At 31.5% G+C, this 15,541-nt stretch overlaps 1 non-coding gene across 1 annotated transcript; it reads right to left on the bottom strand.

Moving 5' to 3' along the window:
* Nucleotides 1–5,718: 5,718 nt before the first annotated feature.
* On the bottom strand, nucleotides 5,719–5,825 carry LOC128281264 (small nucleolar RNA R71). The gene has a single exon (XR_008271477.1). It is a non-coding gene; the product is annotated as a small nucleolar RNA R71 (small nucleolar RNA).
* Between the last annotated feature and the right edge of the window lie 9,716 nt (nucleotides 5,826–15,541).

Consider the following 15,541-nt stretch of genomic DNA (forward strand, 5'->3'; position numbering starts at 1 on the left):
TTCATTACAACGTCATTTTTAATTACATGGTTGCTAAGTAGGTATTTTTTTATTTAAAATGTCACATTAACACAATTAACACAAAAATTTTACCATTGTTAACAATTGGACCTAAATTTTGAAATCTAAAAAGTAGAGGCTAAATTCTGAAAATAAAAGTATAGGGACTAAATTCTGAATTTACAAATAGTGCATGAACTTATGGCATATTTTCACCTTTATACTATAAATCATTTATTATTAATATATTTATAATTGTAAATTTATTAATAAAATATTAATATGAATATTTTTCAATAACATATGAAGAATATTATTTAAACTTTAAAAGTATTATTTTTAAATTTTATTATTAAAATAAAATTTAATATTAAATAATTTATTAAAATAATAAATTATATTAACAATTTATTATATTTTAAATATAAATAATTAAATATGTGTTTAATAATATTGAAAATTATAATATTTGATATTAATATTTAAAATTAAAATTAAAATTAAAAATTTATTATTAATATAATAACATTAAGTTTGATTTAAGTTCATTTTATATAAAATAAAATTAATATTATTATCATTATTTACATGTTTAAATTTTGTTTTATTCACAATTTAATCTATTTTTCATTTTTAATATCATACATATTGCATGTGGTATTATTAATTAGTGTCAAACCATACTTTTCATTATTTATTGTACCCTAATATTCTAAATACATAGTTTTCACATGTATACACATGTGATAAAATTTCTAGTTCTATTATAATACTCTGATTAATTTTAGCGTTATAAATTAAGTGACAATTATTTAAATGATGAAAGTTAAAAGATAATTAATAGGATAAATCTCAAAATTATACATGAATTTTGATTCAATATGCGATTTAATACATGAACTTTAATTTGGTGCAATTATATATATGAAACTTTGATTGTAGTTCAAGTGTATACATGAAACTTTAATTTTCATTCAATCACACACATTTAAAGAAATAAATACATCAATTTCTTTTTATATTTGATAAATATAATTATTTTTGTATGCAATGTATAAACATAAAATGATGTTATAGTAATAATTGTGTTAATAATTTGTGAGAGTTGGATAAATCAAAATTTGATATATAAAATTGAATAAAATTAAAGTTTATGTATATAATTGCATATTAAACTAAAGTTAATATATATTTTGAGATTTATCCCTAATTAACAAGATAAAAAATTAAAAACTAAAATAAAGATAATATTATCATTACAATATTTTGTTTTTTTAAATTTAAAAATAAAATCTATTTCGTTCTTAAAAAACCTATCTACCAGTCTAAAAGACTACCCTAAAAATATAAAGTAAAATATTAAACTACTCTATTACTTCTCAAAATACTATATATATATATATATATATCAAAATTTTTACATCGCGTGTCAATTATTATTATTATTTTTGTGTTAACTTTTTGTGGGTGTCCCAAATTTTAAAATCTATTAAAATAGAAAATTATCTAGATATAATCATAAATATATTAATACTTGTTGAGTATTTTTCTTTATCTCTCTTAAATGGTGGTGTTTGCCTATTTATATGATATAGGTATTGCTCATTGATAGGACGTATTAGGTAGGTTCCATGCATATCAACACGTATCCTACCTTAGACTTAACACATGTTATGCAATCTCATGCGCAATCTCATATGTGACTTCGTAGGGGAATATAGGAACCCATCATGCAAACACTCATTATCATCTGAGCTCAGTTTGTGAGCTTAAGCTGTGAAGTCGATGTCTGAGTTCGATGGAAACCGGCCTATCCAATTTGAACCCAATGGTCTTGGGCCAGTCATAACAAGTATTATAACAATTTGTCTCTCATTTGGTTCAAAGAAGAGTTATAGAGTGACTCTTCTTGGAACCTGTTTTTGTGGGTATAAAAGTAAAATTAATAAAACTTACCAAGTACATTTTACATTTTATCATACAACTCACATTTAACCATGTGTATAGAAAAAATACAACTGTTTACAGCTGATCACTCTCCCACTATTGGGCATTTGAATCGTCAAAGAATGAGGTAGAGTTTTTTTTTTTAAAAAAAGGAGTTAACCGAGCCTTAGCAATCGCATTACTCAAATTCAAAAAAAATTGAAGAAGAACTGCAGCCGAAAAGGATAATTTCGAAGTTAATCTCTCTAAAATTTCCTTTATATTCTCAACTTTTCTTTCTATTTCACAGGTAAAGTATGGCTAGAACCAAAGGTTGTATCGCGTTATTCCGAGTAACACTTCACGACATCAAGAAGCAAGAAATGTCGTAAAAGCAAAAGCGTACGTTTGTACAACAAACACAGAGTTCTGACTGCTCAAGGAATTAAACTTCTGAATTTCACTTATGATTTTTCTATTCCTGGAGGATCGCATCATTTGAGGGATAACAGTAATGGTAGTTTTTTTACTTCCACTACATGTGTTAGAAGCAGCGTTTCATTTATCCCTTCATCATTTCTTTTGTCATCTCATTGATGACTATAGGATAACTCTTGACCAACTATTTGGTCTTTCTTAGTGGTTGGCTATAGTGTATTTCATTGAATGTGGTTGATGCGATGAAATCTTGTTGATTGCTGTATTTCAAATGTTATACCAATTGAATGCCTACAACTGAGGGGGTTCAAATAGTTTCCTTTATTTGACCCCCCGTGAAGACGTGAAGTCTATTATCAACAACATATGTTCTAATCTTCGTCTTAATTGCTGCAAATATATATAAGTCACATATAAGCTTAGTAGTGGCTTTGATTTCCCCACTAAATGGTCATCGCATAACAAATACATTTGCTTGATAAGGCGAGACATAATATCAGAAGTAGGCTGGACTTAGAAGAAATACTGGCCATAAGAAATGGTTTTCAGTATTGTCTTTTAAATTTGAGCCGTAATGGATGGAGACAAGTTGATGCGAATAATGAGGCAAACATCATTGGGTTCTTCCTACATAGTTCGCGTGGCCTCACGGGGTAAATGATGAATTGACTATTAATATTGTTGGGAAATAAATATGAGCCTAGGAATTACTTTTATAATTTTTTGTAAACTAAAGCCTCACGCTTGGTCTTCACAACCTTCAACAAATATAGAAAGTGATGTGAACTCCTTTTGTTAACTAGCGATGTTGATTTAAAATTGTTGGTTGTGCAAGCACAACTCAGGGTACTGAATATAGTTCTGAAGAATCTATCAGCTTATCAAGGGAGATAGACGTACATGGATGTATGATGCTTTATGCAAGGTGGTCCTTCTAGTACTAATGTTGGTGAAGGTAGTGCGAATAGTAGGATGAAGCAAAAAATTGTTGTAAGAGCCACCGATATAGTTTTAAGTAGCAAAAAATAAGGTAGCCTAAGGGAAGAGCTTTTCCGAAATAACAGGAGGGATCATCCTAAAATATTTGTTAATGTTGGGGATCATCGTGAAACATTTGTTAATGTTGTTCCTGTTAGCATAGCTCATTCTATAAATTCTTCTCTTGTGATTTCTCCCATTAACTCCCCACCACCACCAACGTTAGTTAATAGTGATGCCTTTGAGATCACTGTCGCTCATGGCCCCCTTGGAGGCTCTGTGAAGTTCCACGCTTCTGGTGGTGTAACAGGGACCTTGTTCCCTTAGTGTAAGAAACTCAGTGTGAAGAAGTTTCCCTTCAGCTCTGATGAACTGATGAAGCAATAGAATAATCTCTTGCTTGAAGAAACAAAAGGGCTTTTTTGCCCAAGTGAATTAAGTGAGTCATCTAGCGACACAAGGAAACCTTCACTACAATAATTAGCGGTTTCCTTACGAGTGATGTTGAATGAAGCATGTATGGCTAGCCTGGGACTCATTGAAGTGTAAATAAGGCAGAAATTAGAAGGAAGGAACATGAAAATATGTATCAATCCACTATGGGAGCACTAGCACAGGAACATTATGCCAACTTAGCTAAAGAAAATATGAGACTATTGGAGCAAAATAGAAGGCTGGAAGGACGTCTTACCATTACTGAGAAAGATGTTGAAAGGTTACATGGGGTGATCGTAAGTGAGTAAGCTGGTAAAATAGTTTTGGAAGCTAGTTTAAAGAAAATGGATGAAGAATATAAGGTTGCAATTACTAATTCAATGAAGAGCCATGAAGAAGCCTTAGAGAAATATAAGAGAGATACTATGTAGAGTCTCCAAGAATATTTGCATGATTTAAAAGCTAACCTTCCTTTTGTACGCTTAAGTAGCTAGTAGCCCTTTTGATGCTTGCAGAGTAAATTTTTATGCTCTTAGCAACTAACTGGTGTTTAGCTAGATTTTGATGTTCATTTCCCCTCTAGAGCAGCCTGGGAGGAATTTAAAGAAAAGTGAAAGAACTTTAATAGTTTTTACCTCCCTAAGGACCCTACTGAAACCAACTCTGCTTTTAAAGATCTTATTGACACTAGTGTTGTTCCTATAAAGGAAGGCGAAGGTAATGGATTTGAAAGACATGGTGAAGACCTTATACGCACAAGTAGTAACTGATGACTTGTCTGTTCTTTATTGTACTTGTTGCATTTGATTTGGAAATGAAAATCTCGACTTTAATTTTTAGTGAGATGGTGATGCATAATGTACAGTGAAATAATTAAAAAAAATCATCCATAACTTTGAACGCAACAAACTTGGTTCATAATCTAAAGCCATTGAACCTCAACAGTGTAAATCTATGTCAGTGAATTGTTTAAGAATTGCGATCTTAATTCAACTAACTCTGTAACACCCCTCACCCGGTTCAATCGTTGGACCCGAGCTACGAGATGCTACAAATAATTTTGAAATAATCAAATGCAATTTAAATACCAATATTTTAGAACTAGGTATCGATACCAAAGGAATAAATACCAATACTTTTATGGTAGGTATCGATATTATAATCAGTATCGATACTGTTTTGGCATTCTGCAAATTTGAAAACATTGTTTGTTTGTTGGCCTCGTCGAGGGAGTCAATGCTAGATTGAGTGATTTTTAGTTTTGTTATATGATTTGTAAAGTGATAATTGACAAAAGCTAGCTTTATAAATACAAAATTTTACTTTGTTTCTTTTCCTATTATTTTGTTTGAAAATTTTATTGATTGTGTGAATCTTTTTTGCTTGTAAGAGGTAATGTATGACTTGGACCAATAACGGGATAATACCATTTGAACTGGAGCCAGAAAAAATCTTGACACATGCTAGAATGGGTTAACTTCCAAGAGAAGCCCAACCTCCACCAATAGACCACCCTATCAATGATCCAAGAGTAAAAGAATGTCCACCACCACCATGCCAAATACCAATGGGTGAACGAACATTGCATGATTACGCCATGCCTAATCTCGATGTTGTCCGAGGAAGCATTAATTGTTCGACGATTAATGCTAACAATTTTGGGATCAAGCCGATCATGATTCAAATGATCCAAGAGAATCTTCAGATCCAAGGATTGATGAATGAAGACTCGCGCTAGAACCTTAAGTGTTTTCTAACCATATGTGATACTTTTAAATATAACAGGGTATCTGATGATGCTATATGTTTTTGGTTATTCCCTTATTTTTTAGTAATAATGCTTTCATGCAGTTATATTTGCAGCCAATGGACTCAATAATCACATGGGATGAGCTAACAAGTCAGTTTTTGGCAAAATATTTTCCTCTAAGTAAAACCATAAAGCTCAGAATGGACATTACCAACTTTCTGTAGCTCGAGGTAGAGTCATTATATGAAGCGTAGGAGCATTTCAAACTTATGCTATGTAAATGTCATTACCATGGTTTACATGATTGGTTGCAATTACAAACTTTTTATAATGCGCTAGACGAAAACTTTTGACCTAGTCTCGACGGGGCATTTGTAGGGGCATTCATGTTGACGACTTATGTTGAAGGTTTCCAACTCATTGAGGATATTGTAATGAATTCTTATATGTGGTCGATTAAGCAGTTCACATATCGAGAAAAGTAACCGATTGTGAATACAGTTAGTATCGAGAATAATATCAAACAAGATCGCAAGCTCTCAATCAACCCATTCGAAAAAGCACAAATGTAGGGCATAATAGTGAAGGCACGAATTAGGGAAGTCACAATGAACAAATCATTCGGAGGCTAACTACTTAGGTAATAGGGGATATAACCCGTACTCTAAAACCTATAATTCAGGGTGGCAAGATCACCCTAATCTTAGGTGGGGAGGGAACCATAGGGGTCCCTCCAACCAAGGAGTACCCATGCATGGCCCGTTTAAGCCCTCAATTATAGAAATGTTTAGTGGATTTGTATGTGCATGAATGGTGATTTGTTAAAAAATAACTTATTTTTAATTTTCTTCCAGTATAAATTATACGGTGAAGGAAGACTCCATTTTTCTTTTAGAATTTTGCCTTTGTTTCCGTTGACTAGTTTTGGGTGGTTGAAACTCCATTTTGCATGTTAGAACAATTATGGTTTTGGCCTGCTTAAAGGCTATTCTTCGAATGGTAACGTTAAATTTCCTAAACACTCTTTTGGCCGTAGCTTGTTATTTAAGTTATGATTTGGAAATTGCTATAGAGAAAGCTTATCTTAAAATTTTAAAGTAGATAAGAATCTCCCTTTCTGTTGTGAATGGTGCATGTTACAATAGTTGTTAGATTCTTATCTATATTAAAGAAATTAGTTGATGTTGTGGCTGATCTCTTTGTATTTGTGAATATGGAATGTATATAGAAATGAGCTCGGCATGATCGCAAGCTCCCAATCAGCCCCTTCTAACCAGCTCAAATGTAGAGATAACATGAAGGCCAACTACTGAGGTAATAGGGGATATAACCCATACCCCAAAATAAAAATTTGAGGAGCGAGATCACCCCAATATTAAGTGGGGAGGGAACAAGGGGGTACCTTCGACCAATGAGTACCCGTGCATGACTCGTTTAAGCCCTCAATTATAAAAAAGGTTAGTGGACTTGTGTTTGCATGAACGGTGATTGGTTAAAGAATAATTTATTTTAAATTTTCTTTAAGTATAAATTATATGGTGAAGGAAGACTACATTTTTCGTTCAGAATTTTTCCATTGTTTCCATCACTAGTTTTGGGTGGTGGAAACTCCTTTTTTCAAATTTAGAAAAATTATGGTTTTGGCTTGCTTAGAGACTATTCCTTTGAGTGGAAACAATAAATTTCCTAAACATTTCTTTTGTCATAGCTTGTTATTTAAGTTATGATTTGGACATTGCTGTAGAGAAAGCTTATCTTAAAGTTTTGGAGCAGATAAGAATCTCCCTTTCTATTGTAAATAGTGCATGTTACAATAGTTGTTTGATTCTTATATACATTAAAGACATTAGTTGATGTTGTGGCTTATTTCTTTGTATTTTTTAATATGGAATGTATATAAAAATTAGCTCAGCACGATTGTAAGCTCCCAATCAACCCCTTCTAACCACTCAAATGTAGGGCATGACGGTGAAAGCATGAATTAGGGAAGTCACAACAAACAAATCATGTGGAGGCCAACTACTTAGGTAATAGGGGATATAACTTGTACTTTATAACCAAAATTCGTGGTGGCGAGATCACCCCAATCTTTGGTGGGGAAGGAACCAAGGGGGTCCCTCCAACCAGAGAGTACCCGTGTACGACCCGTTTAAGCCCTCAATCATAGAAATGATTAGTTGATTTTTGTTTGCATGAACGGTGATAGGTTAAAGAATAATTTACTTTAAATTTTCTTCCAGTATAAATTCTACTATGAAGGAAGACTGCATTTTTCTTTCAGAGTTTTCATTTGTTTCCATTGACTAGTTTTAGATGGTGGAAACTCCATTTTGTGTGTTAGAAAAATTATGGTTTTTTCTTGCTTAGAGGTTGCTCCTTTGAGTGGTAACGGTAAATTTCCTAAACACTTTTTCTGTCGTAACTTGTTATTTAAGTTATGTTTTGGACATTGCTATAGAGAAAGCTTATCTTAAAGTTTTGTAGTAGATAAGAATCTCCTTTTCTGTTGTAATGGTACATGTTACAATAGTTGTTAGATTCTTATTTGAATTAAAGAAATTAGTTGATGTTGTGGTTGATTTCTTTGTATTGGTGAATATGGATTGTATATAGCTAAAGAAGTGGGGGAAACATCCTAGTAGAAAAGGGTAAGAGTCCGTTGCATAGATAAAATTGTCCTTAGAAGTATTATGGTGAGTTCCTTTAACTTTTGTGTTGAATAATTTTACTAGCTAGCATAGGGATGTCTTATGTCCAAGTAAAATTAAATTTATGTTTTGTTCTAATGGTGGCTTGATGTTTAAATTTATTAAGATTTATTGCCCAGTAACTTGTTAACAGTGATTGTATCTATAATGCTTGATGTGTTTGCTTGTGTTAGGAAGTAGTAAGAAGGAATGAATGGAATATATGTGGTGAATGAAATGATTATACCTTCCTTGATGCTAATGCCCCGTATTTGGTGGAAAGGAAGGAATGGGGTAGACAATTGAAATGTGTTGTGAATGGAGAATAAATATGATATGATACATGACACTACAGGAAAATAGGGCTTTAGCGGCATTTTTAGCGGCGTTTTATCAAAAAAACGCCGCAAAAATTGTAAAACACAAAGCAATAGCGGCATTTTTGTCAAAACACCGCTAAAAACTGAGCAATAGCGGCGTTTTTTGTTAAAACGCCGCTAAAAACAGAGCATTAGCGGCGCTTTTGGTGAAACGCCGCTAAAAGTCATGTAACTCCTAAAATCTTAAACCCCCCAAAAAAACATAAAACACTAATCTATAACCCCTAAAATGGTAAACCCTTAAACCCTAACAAGCCCTAAACACTAAATTATAACCCCTAAAACCCTAAACACCGCAATAGGTGCATTTTTGTGGCGCTAGGTTATAAACGCTACTATAAACACTAATCAATAACTCTTTAAACACCAGACCCTAAATCTCAAATCATAAACCCTTAAAACTCCAACCCCTAAACCCCAACCCTTAAACCCAAGCCTTAAAACTAGCCTCTAAACCCATAAACTATAGATCGTAAATTATAAACCCTAAACTATAAAGCATAAATCATAAACTCTTAAACTATAAACCCTAAAATCTAAAAAATAAATTTCATATCGATATTAAGTATATATATATTCATGGTCTAGGATTTAGGGTTTATGGTTTAAGATTTAAGGTTTAATTTTTAGTGTTTAGGGGTAAATATGGTGAACTACTTAACTTGTGTATATTAGATTTTTTATAATATAAATCTAAATAAGATAAATATAAATTATTATTTTTAAAAATATATATCAAAATGGGTTAAATCCCAAAAGCATACGTGAACAATAGTTTAGTGTGCAATTGTATATATGCATGAGCTTTAATTTGATCCAGTTCTTGTAAATTATTAACACAATTATATTGCGTATATAAATATTTATATTTATTCAATATAAAAATATATTGATGTATTTATACTTAAAAGAATAATACTTGTATTGCTTTGTCATTTTGTATTTTTTTAATTCATCGATTCCATTTTATTTCTATTAAAGTTTCCTTTTGTGTTTTATATGTTAATTTAAAAATTATAAAAATATTCAAAAAATAAAATTAAAAAATAAAAAATAAAAAATAAAAATTTAAAAATTTAAAATTTAAAATTTAAAAATAAAAACTTAAAAATTTAATATTTAATATTTTAATCCATATTTCAATTAAAAAATTCAATATTCAAAATTTAAAAAAATGATAAACTCAACACAAAAATTTTGAAAGAAAAAATAAAAAAATGTTAAAAATAAAAAAAAATTAAAATTGAACAAAAGTGGCGTTTTTACTAAAAACGCCGCAAAAGATAAAGCTATAGTGGCGTTTTTTTATGAAAACGCCGCAAAAGACCAATAATTTTTGATTACCCGCCCATTATTCCCTCTTCTTCCCATCTCTGTCGCGTGCCCTAAATCCCCAAAGTAAAAGTTTGTACTTAATTCTTTTTCCTTTTACTCTAAAAATTCGCCCCCAAATTTCCCATTTCCAACAACACCAAATGTCTGAGGACGACAAGAGGAAACAATCTCTGCTGTCAGATCCTGAGTTCATTGTAATGGCTTTTGCTTTTTTTTTCCGACGCTTGATGGCCTTCTTCTCCGAATCAGACGTTCTCTCCTTCCCCTTTTCTTTTCTTTTTTCTTTTTTCTTTGTTTTCTTTTCAAACATTTCATATCTTTAAAATTAAGGTTTTTAAATCTGTCGATCTATTTCATTGATGTTGTTTTGTTTGACTTATTGTATTTTCTTACGGTTATGAACGGTTTCTAGTAGATCTGGCGATTCTCTTCTTATGATTTTTTCTTCTTTTCTTTTCCCTTTTCATGAAGTACACATAAACATTACGCACAATGTTGTTTTGTTGATTGCATATTATGACCGTAAGATTCCCAACTTATCTTTTTCGAGATTTAGTTGCGATTTGCTTATATGTGTGGTTTTTGCTGTTTGCTTGCATACATTTGTTAATCCGTGACTTGCCTGAAGGAATTGTCTTTGGAAACTTGGAATCATTCTTCTCGCAAGATGCTGCATCGAATGGGCCAAGTTCTACTAGAGGCAACTGCAGTCTTCCTAATTAAACTCTTGTGAAGAACTAGACCTCGATAGGACAACCGATTTGAAATCCAAGTTCAAGCAATACCGAATGTTGGACCGTTCATCCTTGCAACACCACCACCATCCGCTCCAGATCCATATGGTTGCCCGACATGGCTCAACAAGCAAAAACTGCAACCGTGGTGTATATCGCTTTGGATCGGTTGTGACCCCACCTCTAAATGAACTTGTTGCATTAGCGTAAGCGATGAGAGGCTAGCCGTGTTCCTTTTATATGGTCTCTTAGAGATAAATCAAAGGTACATCGATTTTCGAGCATATTTTTAGTTTTCGTTAGTGTGTGGAATCATGAGGTTTATGTTTAAATTAATAATATCTTTCTTATGTATTAAATAAATCACAAATTTCGGTTGCTAGTATCATTAATATGCGAATATTTGAAACGGTCTCAATTTTAATGTTGAGTTTGTTGATGAAAGATCGAATAATTCTAATATTGTTTTGTCTTAGTTTTTATTGTATTACCAAAAAAAGTCTTAACTTGATAAAAATAACGAGGATTTGCATTTGAATTATTGACAATATATAAGTTTGTATATATCCAAATAAAAATTGCATGTTTTAATGTTAATAGAATGATCACAAAGATTCTAAAATTCGAGAGAGACGAGGATGGGTGTTTTTCCTTTTGCCGTGACATTCATGTAGAAGTGAAAGTCATGCTTTTTATTTATTTATTTTTGTTTTTACTTTTCCCATTTTATGTTTTAGTTAATTAGCACTCGAATGAAACCAAAGTCGAAACCGATGTTGTGTATGATGATATTTATGGCTTGAAATTGCTTTAAGTTCTCGATTTCGAAGAAAAAAAAAAAAAAAAGATGAATGTGATGTAATAGGATTTACGCTGATGTGCATTTTTGATGTTCTTGTATCATTTTTCCCTTTTTCTTATTTTTACCTTTTAGGGTTAGTTTTAGTTTTACCACTGTTGTTTTTTGTTGAAGAAATATGTAGAATATTAACCATTTGATTTGAGAGATGCCATTGTTAAAGCCACGAGAATTGTACAAAGGCAATAGGACTTTGTATTTATGTAGGGAAATACCATTTTATTTAAAGCATTTTGCCAATCTTTTGTACGTAATTAAAGAGTGAGGTGTTTGAGGTTTATCATTCACTTTCATGTCTTGATAAAATATAGTTTGGGGTGGAATTGAGCAAAGACTTCAAACTGTGATTTCGAGTTGAGTTATGCATTGGCTTTCTCAAACGTTCTCGCCAAAGAAAAGGAAATTACAAGGAACAAGCGTTCAAGATCGAAGGTAAGCTATGAGAGTTGTTCAAAGTCGGCCTTTTGGTCTAAATCTTGCCTTGATGATGCCTTATTTATGTATTCTTTTGTTTGATCAATTGGAGGTCCATCATACTTTGAATGCTTTTTTTTATATTCAAACCTCTCCTACCATATTATAATCAAGTGTTCTTAAGTTGACAAATGAACTGTAAGAGCCCATTCTTGTTTATAATTTCATTGAGTTACATATAAATGATTTTTAAAAATTGTGTTTATAACTTTTTAAAGTATTATATATATGTCAAATTCTGCTTTGTCATTGCACTATGTTTATGTTCTTGATTTAGTATTTATACTCTAATTTGGCTATTTTTAATCGATTTTTCCTTTAAAAAATGAAATTTAGTTCGACATTAAATTCATTAAACTAAATTATATAATTTCAAAAATCTTATATGATAAATAAATTATATATAATGTTATGTCAATTTACTAGCGATACGGTTTGTTGAGAAGGATTATTGTATTATATAGTTTGTTGAGAAGGATTATAAGTTAGCGATACGGTTATTAGAGGGTTGTTGAAGTATTGGCCTTTGACTAATTGTCGAAGGAAGTTCTCTTCCTCGGGAACTTGAGGAAGTACTTGAAGCAACACATCTGTGGAGTTCCAACGATGTATGGTTCCGCTTTTCAAACAGATTGCACGTTGCCTCAATAGCTTACATTTCCAGGTAACTTTTAAGGCCTTTCTTTTGAATATTTGACTGATATTATGCAAATTCCAGTACTATGAGTAGTCAATCACCTCTAGGAACCAATAGTATTGTTAATTGTGGAATGTTGAACTATTGCTAGGATGTTAAGAACTTAGAATAAATCATACGATTACTTTTCTGATAACTTTCAAGGGCTTTTGTCTTTTGAAAATGTCACTATGACTCTGCTAATTTTAATTGCTTGAGTAGTAAATCACCTTTAGGAACCAATGCTATTTAGAATTCTGGAATGTTGAATTGTTACTAGGATGTGAAATTAAACCATATGATAATAATTAATTTTGATGCAATGTTGCGGTTGTTGTTAGCTTATGATTAAAATTTATGGTACTTCATAATTTCTTGTGATTACGAGTGTTGAACTGATCTTGATTCATGAAGAATAACATTTGGCTCTTTAGGAAGCTGCTGCAATGTGTGGCATACACCACTTTTTCATTTCGATTTGTTTTTGGGAAGTTGTCCCTGATATGGTCAAAGCATAAAAGGTGGCTATTAATGTCTATGCTTTGTCTTAATCCTTTAGCATGTGTAAGTTGGCAGCATTTACATCACTTTCTAAGTGTTTATGCTTCGTTTCAACAGATCGAGTTTCCAAAATATTAGTTCTTGGAATTAAAATATTCTAAATTGCCACTTTCTTGTTTCTAAGATAACTATTATCTATAATAGTGGAGAAACGTAATTTTTCATTGCTTATGCACACTTAAGAACAACGGTTTGTACTTTTATCATCTTCATAGAAACAACCTTCATAGTAAGTAATGGACTGTGGTGATAGTGAGACAATCCTCCCGAATTCTTAGCTTTCGCACTAAATATTCAAGAAAGTTTTATCTGCTTGAGGTGATTTCAAGAAAGTAAGTACCCTCTGATTTGGCCATCTTTTAGATGAGAACTTCATTAAAATTGTTTGTACCTTGATAAATTTCAGATCTAGGAGGCTTCTTTCATTGTCCATCATGGTTTTCATCGGTCCTAGGAATTTGATTAAGCGTATTCTTGATCCAAACCCTCTTACGTAAATTTCAAATTCAAATCATCCTATGAAAATTTGTGATTACATGCAATCTTTGATCACAGTATAAACTTTAGCGCGTGCATTTTGGTTGAAATTTTGCATGTTTTTTTTTTGGCAGCGTATAACTATTGTTGAAATTCTACAAGATGAATGGTTCAAGAAAGGGTACAAGCCACCAAAATTTGAGCAAGATGACGATGTAAATCTTGATGATAATATCTTATATTTTACATGGTTATGATTTAAGTCCTTATTTCGTTGATATCTTTATATTTAATCTAATTTTTATTATTTATTTTAGTTTTGATTCTAAATTTTTATTTTTATTTTAATATTTTTAGTTAAAATTTTAATAGAAAATTTTTATATTTATATCATGGATATTATTCTTCTCAATATTTTGATAATGAATTTTAAATTTTTATATTTTTCATGACTTTTATAATATTTTTTTAAATTTCATTACCTTTAGCAAATTTGTGGGAAAAGCGCCGCTAAAGGTCATGACTTTTAGCGCCGTTTGTGGGAAAAGCGCCGCTAAAGGTCAAGACCTTTAGCGGCGTTTTTTTAAATAAACGTCACAAACTTTAGTGGCACCGTCTACAGAGGCATTTTTTGCGACGCTTGTAAAAATGCCGCAAATAGTTTTAGCGGCGCTTAAAGACCCTAAAAAACGCTGCTAAAAGTCAATTTTGCTGTAGTGTGAATTTGCAAATCAAGATTGGTGAAAAACCCTGGCCTTGTGGGGAACACTAATGTGTTCAAATTTCAAGGATGAATTTACAGAGGATAGGTTGTTATAAAAGAAATGGCAACTACTGAAATACGATTTGTATGTTCGGGGTCTAGCACAAGAAATGGTACATAAATTTTTTTGTGATGAAATGTATATGCAAGTTTTCATTGCATCAAATGCATTAACAGTTTTGTGATGAAATGCATATGCCAATTTCATTGCATTGAATGCATGAACTATTTTGTGATGAAATGTATATGTGAGTTGTCATTGTATTGAATAAGTGAATTTTCTTGCAAAGCATTATATATGCGAACTGTCATTTCATTGTATGTGTGTAATTTATCAATGTATTGAAAATGCGCAAGCTATGATATGTGCGAGTTGTAATATGCGTGAGCTCTGATATGTGAGAGCCATGATATACGAGCTCCATCTAAGATAGTTATGTGCGAGCCAACCTTGTAAAAAGGAATGTGTGAACTCTTTAAGCATCCATGTGCAAAATGACTTCGTAATCTACTTATGTGCAAACCGACTTCGTAATCTACATATGTGCGATTCGAGATAAGGTGCGAGCTGTGTAACTATTTGGATTCTAATGGTGCTAAAATGGCGGTTTAGGAATCTCGTTCTCCGATGGTTGATTATGTAAATATTATTTAATAATATTTATGAGTTTATTATAGTGTTATATTGGATTTTGATTTAACATATTTCATTAATTGGTTAGTTACTCATGGTACAAGTGGTTTGTACCGAAAGCAGGTGGTTTTAAAAAATGAGGTATCAAGACCTTGTTTTCATAAATAAAGCTCGTAAATATTTAATAAAAATATTTACAGAGTTATTTTATAAGTGAATTGAATTTTGGTCGATTAATTTATCGTATTAGTGCTTAATTATGGTAGAAGGACAAAATCGTAAAAGTGTCAAAAATTTAATGTCTATATATTTTCACTAATTGGAAATGCAATAAAGATTAAAATTGTAAACATACCATTTATAAGTTTAGTGAACAGTAGCATGATAATTTTACAAAGAAAAAGGTGATAAAATTTTAATAATTAATAAAATAA

This window comes from Gossypium arboreum, chromosome 9 (assembly GCF_025698485.1).
Source record: "Gossypium arboreum isolate Shixiya-1 chromosome 9, ASM2569848v2, whole genome shotgun sequence".
NCBI classification, from domain to species: Eukaryota; Viridiplantae; Streptophyta; class Magnoliopsida; order Malvales; family Malvaceae; genus Gossypium; species Gossypium arboreum.